A 15,048-nucleotide genomic window follows, 5' to 3' on the forward strand; every position below is an offset into this window, starting at 1 on the left:
TTTCGTGTAGGCCGCGGCTCGCCCCGGCGGCAGAAGGGCCGGTAGTCGGCGGCGGGGAGGGGGGGGGGGGGGGGGGGGGGGGGGGGGGGGGGGGAAAGAGGGGGGCGAAGAGGAGATGGAGGGGAGATGAAGCGCCCCAGGGCTGGCAGTGTAGCCCCTCGACGGTAGCCCCTCTCCCTGAGGTGGCGGGAGCAGCTTCCCTGCAGAGCCTTGCGGCGGAGCGGGGCTGGGTTCGGAGGGGGTTTGGTTTGGGGTGGGATGGGGTTTGGGTTGGTTTTGGTCGCTTTCTGTGTCTTGTCACCTGCCGGAACCCCCAGCAGCTGGTGGTGAAGGTGTCGGGGCTGTGCATGCCTTCTCCTCCCTCCATCCCTCCATCCCTCCATCCCTCCATCCCTCCATCCCTCCCTCCCGGGCCTCGGGTGTGAAAGGCTGGGTTTAGGGGAAGCAGGTTTTACCGGAGGGAGTGAGAAAACAAGGTTTTTCATTTGAAAATCCTGGAGCTTCACAAGCGTGGATAGATTTGCCTTATTTTCGCAGTTTTGGTGAGCGAAAAACCACAAATAGGAAGGAGCCGGACAGAGGCGGAACCCCAAGCACCTCTGCAAGGTTCTCCACCCCAGCAGCTGGGGCAGCTCACTGGGTCTGCTCTGTGTGACATCCTGGGGAACTGGTGTAGAGTGGTGACGCTGGTCCCTGCCACCTCTTGTTTGTAAACGGCTCTGCCCCAGCCGTGCTAAACCACGTTTCTCTCACTGTCAGAAGCCACCTTCTATTTCCAACCCCAAATTATTTCTAGCTGGTTTATATTTATCCTCTTTCAGCATCGTCTTTCAGTTTAAAGAGCGTTTTCCCCCTTCCTGGTGTGTTTCTGGGGTGGGATTATTCTCCCCAGTCCTCATTTTGCTGACGTGAGCAGGCTGTGCTCTTCAGCTTTCTGTCTCGAGATGGGGTGTTTCATGGAAATGTTCTGCTCTGCATTTGCTATACTTGGAGTTCATCATTCCTGGGCACAAGGAATGGAAACAGTACACAGTATGTCGATTGAAATTTCGTTAGGGCATTAATGCATAATTACCACCCCTGGAGGAGGAAGACACCTCAATTGATACCTCCTCAGATCTTTTTCTAATGCTAGATCCTTTCCTAATGCTGCAGCACTTCCATGGCACAGACTCGTCTGGTAACAGAGATACAGCCAGGTCTTTATTCTTCAGAACTACCACAAAATCTGGTAGTATTATTGTATGAAAATTGCACTTTTTGCCACCTGTTAGCCTTTACATCAGCTATCTGACTCAGATTAAGGATGTTCCAGTGAATGTCTGGATTGTCAGAAGTACATCCCTTCAAGCCAAAGACATAGCTCTTGTGTATGTGAATGTGAGAAGAGAATCAGGCTCTGTGTTTACGTAGAAATATCAGCCAACTTTGTAAGTGAACCCTCAAGAGGAGAAGTAGACATTTTAAAACTCATCCCAGTGGTTGTATTTGTGGTAGCTTGTGAGGGATCTGCATTTAGAGCAACGAGTGAATTGCTGTGCCACTGAATGCTGTAAAGTTTGTTCCTACGATGCTTCGGGAAGCACTGACTAACTCCAGAGCTGACACATTCGCTACCTCTTTTGCTGTGAGGATGATCCCTACAAGGAGAGTGATGGACATCAGGAGATTAGTCCTGTGGGTGAATTACTGGCCCTCGGCTCTGCCGTCATTTATTGCCTTGCGCTGCCATAGTCAGCGTGACGTGGTGGGGCAGGCAGCCCAGTAGCCTCCGGATCGTTCCTCCTGCAGCCTGCATCCCACATCCCACATCCCTGGGCTGCCTGCCTCCTGCTTTCCTCGTCGTGAGCACAAACCCCCATGCTCTGGCTGCCCTGCCCTCCCTTACTCTGCTTCGTGTCACTCACTGTGTTTAATCTGGTTGAGATGAAAACCCAGCCAGTGTCGGAATCTGACTGTGCACAGAGGTGCAGGTAGTCCCTGTAGATAAAATACAGACTCTTAACAGGAGAAGACAGAGGATGCAGGAAGAGTAAAGCACGCAGAAGGACCAGATAAAAGGCGTGTAAACTCTGTGTAGAAGAGGAGTCATGGGGAGGCTTGTCGATAAGTCTTATGGCTGGTAGTGGGGAGCAAGGAGAAGGAAGAGATGAAAAGAGATTGGGTGTGAAATGCACAAGTACCAGGACACAGTAAGAGAGAGAGGAGAGGTTTCTGTGCGCACCCATCACAGGGCAGAAGAAATCCAGTTGTGGCTGTTGGAAATGCTACAGATATCCCTGACAATATTCCTGACTCTTTGCTCCATCTGCCCTCTGTTGTGTGAGTCTTTGGCTGGTTCCTCTCTATCACTCGGCCTCAACCTGCATCCTTGCAGAGATTGTATGACCCCAGGGCCCCGCAGGGTGGGAAGTGGGAAGAAGGTCCCAGCCAGACTCTCATTTTACCCTTTTCCCACTAGGTGTAGCAGTGTCTGCTACACAGAGTCCTCTCCTTCCTCCTGGAAGATGCTAATATTCACAAACAATGAATAGTAATACAAGGAAGAAGTAATTAAGGAAGTATTTCTTGAGGAGCTCACTTTTCCCAGTGTCAGCAGATGAAAGCTCCATAATTCCCAGTATGAGTTCAGGGTTTGGTTTTTTTTTTTTATGGGGAAAGTGTTCTTTGCAGAGAGAGGATGAAAACAGGAGAGAAATTTGGAAAATTGTGACAAAATACTACAAAGCAAAAACTACATAAGGAAAATTACTCACTGTAGGAGTGGAAGATAATACTTCCTCAGCAACAGAGGACTATGAAACAAAGAAATAGGGAGGCATAGAAAGAAAGAGAACACTTTTCACAGTAGTAAACATGATAACTTGTTGCTCCCTACTAACTTTATAATAAAAATGTCCTGGTGTTGCTGAAAACTTTGGCATTTATATAATCCGGAATTACCACAGACACCAACTGCTTTTTATCTGTCATCATAATATACCAGCAGAGAGAAACCTGTTTGCATTACTGTTGTGCTTACAGCCCCAAGGGCCCTGTTGTCCTACAGCTTGTCTGGACTCCCAAACTTAAGATGGAACAATGTAAAGTGAAGATGAAATCATCTTCATTTTGCTGATCGAGAACACAATTTGAAGGACTTTACGAAGTCTTGCCAAAAGTGAACAGTCGAGTGCAAAACTAAATCTCTCTCTCCGATTTAACATCAGTGTCTTTACTGCAGGACCAGCTTTCCTTCCCAAACTGTGCTCATCACGCTAATCGAGCTGCTACAAAATCATTAAATGGAGATGGATTTATGGAAATATGAAATAAACATGCTGTTAGCACCCCAAGCAACCCTTCTCGTAACACACAGCCTTTTTGATAGAATCAAAATGAGCAACAGGGAATGTGAAACAGCATGTTATGTTGATTATTTTCTTCAGCTCAGTGCAAAAGGTCACAGATTTCTTAAGACCAAACAGTCAGGTTCCATTTAGCTCAGTCTAAGTGGACTTAATTTTTAATGGGAACATATATAATTGATATCAGGGCTGAGAAAGGCATTGCGGGTCATCTCTTCTATACCAAACATCATCAAAAGTAGTTGAGATGTGTAGTGTTAATCTATTTATACCAAGTATGCATTGCTACTTTTTAAATATCTTATTAAATTATGTCTAAAGTAAGCAGAGAGGAACTGTAATACAGAGAGATGCTTAATGTATGGTTGGTGTGGCGTTACCCAAAATGTACCTTAGAATCATAGCATCGTCTAGGTTGGAAGGGACCTTTAAGATCATCCAGTCCAACCATCAACCGAAGACTGATAAAAAACCATCACTAAACCATGTCACTAAGCACCATGTCAACAATTTTTGGTGCATTTGTTTGCCTGCGGTGGTATCAGATATGATAAGAACCAAGCAGAGAAGTTGATACTGTTTAGTGGAAACGCATGGAGATACACTTTATTACCTGCTTCTCTGTTCCTCCCAGGCCCACGGATATGTGCCCTCAAAGATTTCTGAGATCAGGCCTGAGCTGCAGTAAGTAGAATGTGCTGCAGAGTAAGTGGAACAAGCCGTACAAAATCCGTATTCGTTATAAAAGCATTATGTTGCTCATTTCCACAGAGACCACGGGAGGGGTATTTCCAATAAAACAAGAAGAAAACAGGGTGCTCAGTAGCAAAATACATTGTGATGGAATCCAGGCACAGTGATTATTATTTAAGACAATGACTACTCCACGAGTGGAGTGATTTATCCTCATTTTTTTAATTAAGAAAACTCATCCATGAATTACAAAGGAAGTATTATATTCCATCTATGAAAAGGATTGCAGTGTCTAATGCATATATGGAAGGATTAGCTGAAAATTGTAAATGAGAGATTTTGATCACTTCAGTCATATTAAGAAAAACAAACAAGCAGAGTCTAAATAATGTATCTGGAGTGCAAGCTTCAACTATTTTTCCATTATTCACATTCATCCTACGGCAGAATTTTGGAGCTTTTTTTTTTCTCCCCAGTTCCAGCCTCACATTTTCATTGCTAGTATTCTATTGCCCACTTGGGGAGTGCTGTGTTCACACTTTAGCACAACGTTCCAAACAAGTTGTTTTTGCAGACTGGAGCAGTAGGAAGAGCCTGACACGTTACATGCAGACAGGGTGAAGGCTGGCTGGACCCCTCGCTGCGCTCCCTGGGGGGGGACAGGCACAGCTTCGTGCTGCAGGGCAGGCAGAGGTGACTTTAAACTCCTATATTTTGGGCAGTTCAGAAACCTAATTTCAAAAGGTGTCGGTGGTTGCTGTGATTTCCAGCAGCCCAACAGGGAGTGTTTTATGGTTGAGCGACAAGCTCCCTCCTTTCTGCTCCAGCCGTGTCCTGAGCACAACCTCTCTCATGCCGTCTCTGGGCCATGAAAGGAGCAGTGAAAGGCCGTGCGTGCTCTCCATCTCCTGGTCTTGCCCTGGAGGGGTTCCCCAGAGGTGATCCGGGTAGGTCGGTGGTGCGGTCGACACGCTGGAGGGAAGGGATGCCATCCAGAGGGAGCTGGACAGGCTTGAGAGGTGGGCTCGTGCAAATCGCATGAAGTTTAACCAAGCCAAGTGCAGGGTTCTGCACCTGGGATGTGGCAACCCCAGGCACAAATACAGGTTGGGCGGAGAATGGCTGGAGAGCAGCCCTGAGGAGAAGGACTTGGGGGTGTTGGTGGATGAGAAGCTCAGCATGAGCCAGCAATGTGCACTGGCAGCCCAGAAACCCAACTGCATCCTGGGCTGCATCAAGAGAAGAGTGGCCAGCAGGTCACGGGAGGTGATTCTGCCCCTCTGCTCTGCGCTCATGAGACCCCACCTGGAGTCCTGTGTCCAACTTTGGAGTTCTCAACACAGGAAGGACATGGATCTGCTGGAATAGGTCCAGCGGAGGGACAAGAAGATGATCAGAGGGATGGAGCACCTCTCCTATGAGGACAGGCTGAGGGAGCTGGGATTGTTCAGCCTGGAGAAGAGAAGGCACCAGGGAGACCTTACAGCGGCCTTTCAATATCTGAAGGGAGCCTACAGGAGAGCTGGGGAGGGACTCTGTGTCAGGAAGTGTAGTGACAGGACAAGGGGTCACAGTTTTACACTGAAAGAGGGGAGATTTAGATTAGATACCAGAAAGAAATTCTTTCCTGTGAGGGTGGTGAGATACTGGAACAGGTTGCCCAGAGAAGCTGTGGCTGCCCCATCCCTGGAGGGGTTCAAGGCCAGGCTGGATGGGGCTTGGAGCCACCTGGTCTGGTGGGAGGTGTCCCTGCCCATGGCAGGGGGGTTGGAACTCGATGATCTTTAAGGTCCCTTCCAACTCTAACCATTCTATGATTCTATGATACTTCATTTCATTATACCCCTGTGTCGTGGTTTTCACTGGACTGATCAATCAGAACAACAGATGGACCCTCCTTCCCCCTCCAAGGAGAAGAGAGGAAGAGATAAAAGAGTGCTTTTCCATTTCCGACCCTCCAGTGGGGCAAATAACAAATTTACCTGACCTTGGTTGTTATAGCAATAAGTATAAGCAGGGGCCTCTCTGCATACCATTCCTTGGTATAATCAGGTTTTATCACTGTGAGAGTGAACAGTTTCTGAACAATATTGTTCAAAATGTTAATTTCAGAGCTTAGTTAGTTAGAGGAAGCCCAGCTAAAAAGGTAAAATTACTGAACAGAAAATTAATTCTGTTTTACCTCAAACTGGGACACTCAGCTAGAAATTCCCTCGCCCTGGGACTCTGTCTCCTGTGGGCAGGCAGCACGGAGCCTCTTGTGCTCTTACAACATACCTTGGGCTAAAGGTGGGCTAAATTCCTCAGCTGCAAAAGCAACTTTATGCTCATTTACGGTGGAGTTCACTCTAGATTAGTTACAGCCACAGTTGTAATCCCTGTGGGACTGCAAATGCTAAACAGATGATGTTCATACAGAAGACGGAGTGGGAAAGGTCCATAAAGCACAGGGTTCTCACAAGCAGCATGTGAAGGTTCCACTATTTTTCTTTCAATGTAAATGATTTTCAGTTGCTTTATGTGAATTGGGACTTCAGTTATGTTCCGAAAGTGTTTTCCATAGCAAGGAAAGCTGGAGGTTTAATTAATCAAGTTACCTAGCTAGGACAGAGAAGAAGATGCTGACATAAGAAAACATCCTGAGAGCATTTGAAAATTAAATAGGAAACATTATCATCATGGGTTTTTTTCACTTTACATGTATTTGACCTGTTCCACTGGCCATTGTTTGTACCTCTTTGGGCTTTGCATCTCTATTAAAAAAACCTGGAAACTGAACCCTGACCTTTCCTGTCTCAGTTTACCGGTCTACGTTCCTTTTCTTTAAAGCTGCTTGCTTTACACTTGAAAGTCATTTCATTTCTCCTGCTGCATAATTGAACACTCCAGAAACTAAAAAGCGACCTCAGCCAGCTGAGCCCTTATTGCTTTTCCCGTACAGAACTGGTGAAAATGTTTCGTGAAGGTTGAAGCTGTGAATTTGACTGGGGCCTGGGTTCAACCTGGAGACTGAATTTATGCAGATGCTGAGAAGAACCTGAATGATCCTGGAAGACGAAGAGTTACCATGTCAAGTGAAAATGTAGGTGCAGTGACAATGCATAGTAAAGAAAAACGGCAGATGTGGTAAGAGGTTTTGATTATTTTGGGGTGACATGTAGGTATTGGAGGAGATTGCCTTGTGGTTTGACTCCTTTTCCAGCTTCCAAAGATACATGTCACGTTTTGGTTGCTATATGGCCTTGCTGTCATGATACCGAGCTTTTCCTTTGTCGCTTGGAAAGCTTATAAAATCAGGGTGCTAAAGTGGAGGTATAATGCAGGGTTTGTTTTTAATATGTGAATGGTCAGGATGACACTGTCACACAGCTAACCAGCGCTGTCGTGTCGCATTAGCAGGGTTTGTTTTTAATATGTGAATGGTCAGGATGACACTGTCACACAGCTAACCAGCGCTGTCGTGTCTTTTCTAGTCCTGCCAAAAGCTTTCTGTGTCACCTCAGAGTGGCGAGTTCACCACTTTCCTCTGATGTCTTCTAAATGCTCTCAGTTCTGACCTGGTAATACCTGGCTTGGCAGCGTTTTGCTGGGCAGAGCAATTGATGCTATTTCGTAGCTTTTGACTGAGTTATGTCAAAGTACCAGGTATAGTGTTAATACGTCTAGGACAGGACTAAAATATCAGATATTTTAGACTTCTAACTTACTGATTTGAACTACCTTTGGAGTGTCCTTTGTCTGCATTGTTACCCTGGGATTTAATCAGCTGATGTGTTCAGACACATCAAAGATGTGTGCTAAGATCTCCGAAAAAAAGACATACAATATAAAAGAATGCAAATCTCACAATACTAAAATGCAGGTGTATTTTAAGCAGAAATAAGTTGTACTTCAACTTAAGTGCATCAGCACTTTGAGCATAGAGAATGAGTGCTGTGAGCAACCAATTCACAGAGAAGAAAAACTGAGTCAGGGATGAGGTAGAACGGGGAAAGTCACGGTTGTGAGGTTTTATGAGATAAGGATAGTTTGTGTCGTAAAACATTCCTTGGGGGATTATCTTCCTCTGACTTCCCTGCTGTGTATCCTCTGCTTCTCTGCCCCCTGCAGTGCTACTCAGAGGCAGAGGCAGACTCTCCACCAGCTTCTGAGAGCATCCTGGTGACTGCCTTGTCCCCACACCCAGATCTGCGGGATGAGGTGGAGCTTTATCATGGGGCTCGATGACTGGAGAGAAATCATTTACTGAAATGAAGACTGCTCTCCAAAACAGCAGCAGTAAAGTTTCTGTGCTACGAAGTTGACTAAAATGCTCTATTTTCTTGTGGCAATAAATAAAATGACTCATTTGTCTAATCGTCTTGTTTTCTTTTTTTTTTTTTTTTAATGATTAAGCTAGGCTGCAGTTTCCAGAGTATTTAGGATTGCTCTGGTGTGTACTTTGTGCTAAAACTGGGTGTGATGTATGTGCCAACAGAGCGATGCCAGAATTTGGAGGAGCTTTCTTTACTGGTGTTTTCCTGCTGGTTCTTTTAATGTCAGTTCAGTTTTGAAAAGCAGGGAGCTTGTTATTGGAAAGACTGCAGAAATAAATATTAATGGCTGTCATTAAAATGGTAGAAAACTAAATGACGTGGCAAAAATAATTGGCATCTGTATTGCCTGATCAAAATGCCACCGCAAACCAACAGAAGGAAGTGGGTGGCTTTTGAGGAGGTCAGGGTGCTTCTGGGCTCGGGGACAGAGTTGCGTGTTGTCAGACAGCTGCTTTCCTTCCCTTTGAAGATGGGATCTATAAAGTTGACTCCCGTAAGTAAGAGCTGACTGTCATTTTGAGCCTTAGCCCATTGTTTTTACCCCTGTTTAGGCAGTGCAGGAACGTACAGGATTACCTGCAGGTGGTGGTGGGGTCCTCAGGGCAGCTGTGTCTTGTTTCATCCCAGGCAGAATATGCAGGTTGGTTGCCTTCTAAACATGTCTGAGATCGTAGAATCGTTTTGGTTGGAAGAGACCATCTTCTAAACATGTCTGAGATCGTAGAATCATAGAATCGTTTTGGTTGGAAGAGACCTTTTAGATCATGAAGTCCAACTGTTAACCTAGCACTACCAAGTCCACCACTAAGCCACGTCCCTCAGCACATCTACATGTCCTTTAAATACCTCCAGGGATGGGGACTCCACCACTTCCCTGGGCAGCCTCTTCCAATGCTTGAGATGTGAAGGTTTTTTTCCATGGTACATTTCTGTATTTGTTAGGACAATGATGGAATGTCTGACAGTGATCAGCAGTTGAGCTTCTGGTTCTTCTTCTGGTAAGACACGTATGAACTCGCGAACAGAGTTGCAGGTGGGATGCCCAACATGACTTGTGTGCATGCAGCCTCCTGAAAGGATGTGTGAAGTAAGCTAATGATAAATCAGTAAACTAATGATACATCAGTAAACTATAACTATGAATTAGTAAACTGTAACTGTATGTGTAAAGTATGTGTAAAGCTCAAAGTTGGAGCTCATAAAGAAAAATGTCAGAAAAAATGCTTCATTTTCCAAGTCTTTAAAAATGAAGTGTTTGTGGAAGTCTGCTTGACAAATATAGTTCCCGTGAATTCTGCTTTATCTTCTCTACAGACTTGTTGTCTGGATGTTTGATGGCCTCCAGGTTCTCTATGTCCAAGCTGGAGCTCCCTGTCTTTGTGTGTGGTGGGCCATGGCCAAATGAACATCTCCTCTGATTAGCTCTTATGAAGAACGGAACTGCAGCAACAGAAAACAGAGGCAGTAGAAAATAGAAGGCACATCATGTTTTTCAATCTGGCAAGTTATTTTATATTATCGATAAATCAGTATACTAATGATACATCTGTAAACTATAACTATGAATTAGTAAATTGTAACTGTATGTGTAAAGCTCAAAGTTGGAGCTCATAAAGAAAAATGTCAGAAAAAATGCTTCATTTTCCAAGTCTTTAAAAATGAAGTGTTTGTGGAAGTCTGCTTGACAAATATAGTTCCCGTGAATTCTGCTTTATCTTCTCTACAGACTTGTTGTCTGGATGTTTGATGGCCTCCAGGTTCTCTATGTCCAAGCTGGAGCTCCCTGTCTTTGTGTGTGGTGGGCCATGGCCAAATGAACATCTCCTCTGATTAGCTCTTATGAAGAACGGAACTGCAGCAACAGAAAACAGAGGCAGTAGAAAATAGAAGGCACATCATGTTTTTCAATCTGGCAAGTTATTTTATATTATGGTGAAAATCTTTCACTCATCGTTGAGTTTAGTCTGTGTTATCCTTTGTCATGGGCTGTTTGGAGGGGAGAAGTGGTTGCTTCTTTTTTTGTGTGCATGGTCTTAATGTACATATGAGTCCAAGAAAATAATTACCAATTCATTTTAATAAAAATGCCCTCTGCATGGAGATGACCCAATGTTTTAAATCCGAGGTTGGTGCTTTGGTCTTGGCTTGGCTGCTTAACTACGATGAACCTCACCAATTGCTCCTGAATCTCTGTCTTTCAAGTCAAAATTTCATCTTTCTTTCTCCCATAAGCTACCTGCCTTCTCTGCTAACGTTCACAGGAGTGCATATTTTCTATTTTACACCACCAGAATTTTCCATCAAAAAGTTTGACTTTTTGTCTGTCCATCAAAAAGTTGAAGGTTAATTGAAAATCAATGACTAGGAGACTCTTTATGGATTATCTTAGTCTGTAAGCTAATAAGGAGAAAAATGAAAACAAAAGGCAGGGCAATTCAATATTAATTTATTTGATGTCTGTGGCTTAGGTATTATTCATGAGAATATTTTGCACTTCAATACGGTAATTGTATTAATGGTATCTGTTCAAAAAAGGTAACTGTAATGTGAGGCATTGCAAATACTCGGCAAAATGGGCTGAGAATCATGGAGAGAGATTTAAGTTTTAATTTTTTTAAGGATGAGTACATTTTTAATTTATCAGATATAGATTAATTAGTTTTCTTTTATCAAGTATTGCAATAAAAATACTAAATTAAATATAAGTCATATTGAGCAATACGAAGTTCAAAGAAAGGTAATGACTTTACTTCTTAATAATATCTTCAGTTAGAAGTTTAATTAAATTATGACTTGGAGCTTTGTAACAAAGTTACCACTATGAATGTGTAGAATCCTGTAATGTCCAGTACTGCACGCAATGAATAGTGACTATATTTTTACATTTTTCTGTAAGCTAGAAATGAAACTATGATCAAACTGAATCTGGTATTTTCAAATGCATTTTACAAACACAGAATTAATGCAATTCTGTAAAACTTTTCTTTTAAATTTTGCAGAGGTTTATGGCTAAGTTAGATGTGGCTGTATGATTTTCAGTTCCAGGAGGCTGATTTAGTACAAAGGTTCAGTTTTAATCACGTACTCCCTCCTTGGTCTTGTGAAAAGAAACTCTTCTCTTTGTTTGAGTTGTGATTAGTATCTATTGTGCATTTAAATGAGTTATAAATTAGAACATACGAAAGTTGTGGGGGAATAGTATCTGAAGTGCAGTGATCTAAGTATTAAATAATTGCTACTTTTATGGATCGTTGCTTCTTGAACATCAGCTTAAAATAGAAAGCGATTACAGGATGTTACAGAAAAGAAACTGGTGGCATTAGTACCCATGCTAATATTTACACTCCGTGTTACTCTTCCTTTTTGTTCCACCTCTTCTGAGCGGGAGGAAAAAGGTTTACAGGTGATTTACTGTGCTGTGTAATCTGGGCTTCTTGAGTGGCCCCCAAATACCAGCATTTAACTCTCTCTTTAATAAAATAACCCCTGAAATCATGAGAGATTTTCAGTGCTCCACCTTTCCCTGACTGTTCAAAGCAACCTTCTTGCCTAATCTTACTTAATCTCTACCTAAGAATTAAGATTCCACGTCTCAGTCCTATGAGGAATCATTTTGTGGCCAAGGAGAACAAAGCATCACCCTTTAGAAATTTAGTGCCAATATCTTGGCTCGTCCAAATTCCTGTAGCTACAGTGATAACCACATTTTGTATTCTAGATGAAGTTCAAAACTACTTTTCCTTGTCTGCATGTCATGTACTCATGTTAATATTTTTCCAGTCTGCCAGTTTTTATGGCACTGATCTTTTTAGTTGCTATGCATCATTTGATTTAATTCCGTTACAGACAAGGATTTATAACAGCTTTATTATAAAGAAAAACAGTCAGAAGAGAAGAAGATAGATGCATGGCTGTGAGCAGTGACATTAAACTGAGCTAACATCTGATGTACTTTTCAGGAAAACCTTTTAACATATGAAGTGCTTAGGCTGCTCCCCAAAATTAAGCTGCGTATGAGGTAAGTGGTGGCACCCCTATTGCTTGATTTAGTTTCAGCCGGTTGATTTAATTATGCTGTGGGGAACAGTAGATCAGTGCAGTAAGGATGTTCAGGAAAGGTCACTCCACCTCTTATTTTGATGCTTTGATGCATGGTGTATTTCAGTGAGAATGTACCTATAAGCCTATAAATATCTGTATACTGAAGATAAGCCTTTCAGACATTGTTAATTCTGTTACTACTGGCAAAGCCAAACTTATCTTAAAAGGATCAAGAAAAATCTTATTTATTTTAAAATTTAGTACAATTTTGTTCAGGTTTTTTTTGTATCCATACGCTTCCCATCCAAGCATCTCAAAGCATTTGCATTGAACAAGCAAGTCAGGCTCATTTCTACAAGGGCAGTACTCTCTGCATGGTTTAGGAATGAATGCATTCATCTATGTCGCTTCCTACTGGTGCTGTATTATCTGGATTGCATCTTTCTTAATCAACCTATTTATATTTTTTTTCCGTATACCGGAATTGCATCTTTCTTAATCAACCTATTTATATTTTTTTTCCGTATACCGGAATTGCATCTTTCTTAATCAACCTATTTATATTTTTTTTCCATATACCATTCACTTCTTCTGTGTGATCCTATATGCTTTGAACTTTCCTGATTTTACTTTGTCAGTTTTATCTAATCTCCTCTACAGCTGCGGGGGAGGTGATCCTCACCTGAACACCTACTGCAGATTACTGAACCTCTCAAAAGTGACCTTTGCAAATATTTGACATGTCTTTGTTATCTCAGGTTTGTACCATAACCTGATCTCGTAAGGATTATCCATTGCTTTAAGCCAAGGCTGTGGATGAGCAGTGAGAAGATCAGAACCTTGTGCTTCTCGTTTGCTTGTCCTCTTGAATGACATTTCCCGTTTAACATTTACATTGCTGTGTCTCAGGCAGCATTATAAAATAGACGACCATTTCCTTTGCTGTCAAAACACAGTTTATGTGACCATATTGTCAAGTGTTGATGTGTATAGGTTTCAAGAACTTCTATTTTCTTGTACACAAAATTCATGTGCTATAGATTCTACCTGTAATTTTAATTCAGCTAAATTGCAGTTGTACGTTTATCATATAAATATATATAAATAAACAAATGAAACAGTTGTTAATTTTTAAATAAGTATTTAAATCTATTTGAAAGCCAGCTACAGCCTTCTGTTGCTTGAGTTTTACTCTGTCACGTGGCAGCTTTACTGATTCTATTACAGATGCTTCATGTTGATAAAGAAAAAACTTCAATTTCTTGAAGTTTCCAAATCAATTCTGTAAACAAGTTTTAAAAATGTAGGTAATGACAGATAATGATCAGAAAATTTCAACTGACTGTCACAGGAATAGTTTAGGAAAACAAGAGAGCTATGTCTAAGAAGCCGTTGGTAGCATCATGGGTATGAAATTTTATTTCCATTGATTAGACAATGATGTCTTTTCCTATTCAAGGACAGGAGACAGAAAATATCAACTTTTCATAACACAATTTTTTAACTTTTTCATTTTAGCAGAAGCAGCGGAGAGTCAGTAGGATGCAAAACAGACAAAGTAAAGAATAAATGTATGTGATTATAGATTTCAGTTAAAGCAATCAGAGCTTTGCCTAAGATGTGTCTACATTTGTCAAATCCAAGACAAACTCTGTAAACTGTGATAAATAATTTGGAGCTGCAGTTTGCAAGCCTCACTCAGACTAAGGTTATCTTAGCAGTAAATTATTTCTCATCCATCACTCCCTCCATCTTGGTTTATTGCAAGACAGATTTGATAAGAGAGGATTACTTGTGCAAAGGATAGCTTTCCTCCATTTGAGACTGCACATCATAGTCTGCTATATGTACTCCTTAGACTGAAAAGCAATTTTCTCTATAGTAAATCGGCCCATATGGAACCAGCCTTTGGAAAGTAACCTAGATTTTCAAACTCAGTCATGAGCAAGCTAGGCAGCACATTAGCATGGTAAACCTTGCCTAATAATTAAAATCTCAGTGACAGAAAAATGTTTATTATTCTTATTTTAAAGGTGACTTTCAAGGGATAAGGATCTGTGTTTATTCATCACGTGTAGAGCTTTAAACAAAATGCAGCCCTGGAAGACTGCAACGTAATTCTGCCTGTCTCATCTGAAAACACAGGGAGGAAAGCAGCTCTTCATCCCTGCTGGCACTTGGAAGTGCTGGAGTAAACGGGGTGAATGAGCCACTGGCCAAGGTACAAAAGCCACAACTTGGCCGATGATGATGAGCCAACACCAAGGAACCTTCGGGCTAAGTTGGAGTGCTGGCATGGCAGAGGATACTCTAAAACTCTAACAAACTTAGTAGGAAGCTCAGAAGGAAATGGCAGCCAAATGATGTTGATCTGCAGGGCAGCTTGCAGGAAGAAAGAAAGGAAGTACAGACACACCAGCAGATGAATGCATTTTAAATGGCCATCATTACTCTTTTGGGGAGTTCCATGGCTCGGGAGCATCTCTGCCATCTCTAATTCATGAAGACGTTAGGTTTCAGCCAACCTTTGTTCAGTTTTCCCAGATTTATGCATTTTTATGCCAAATATGCCAGAAATACCAGTCTAACTCTGTATTGTCTAATGGGGTACATGGGCGAGGTGGCGCGGCTGTGCGTGAATTTAATCTGTT

The sequence above is a fragment of the Calidris pugnax genome, unplaced genomic scaffold (genome assembly GCF_001431845.1).
Source record: "Calidris pugnax isolate Ruff unplaced genomic scaffold, ASM143184v1 scaffold182, whole genome shotgun sequence".
In the NCBI taxonomy this organism is placed as follows: Eukaryota; Metazoa; Chordata; class Aves; order Charadriiformes; family Scolopacidae; genus Calidris; species Calidris pugnax.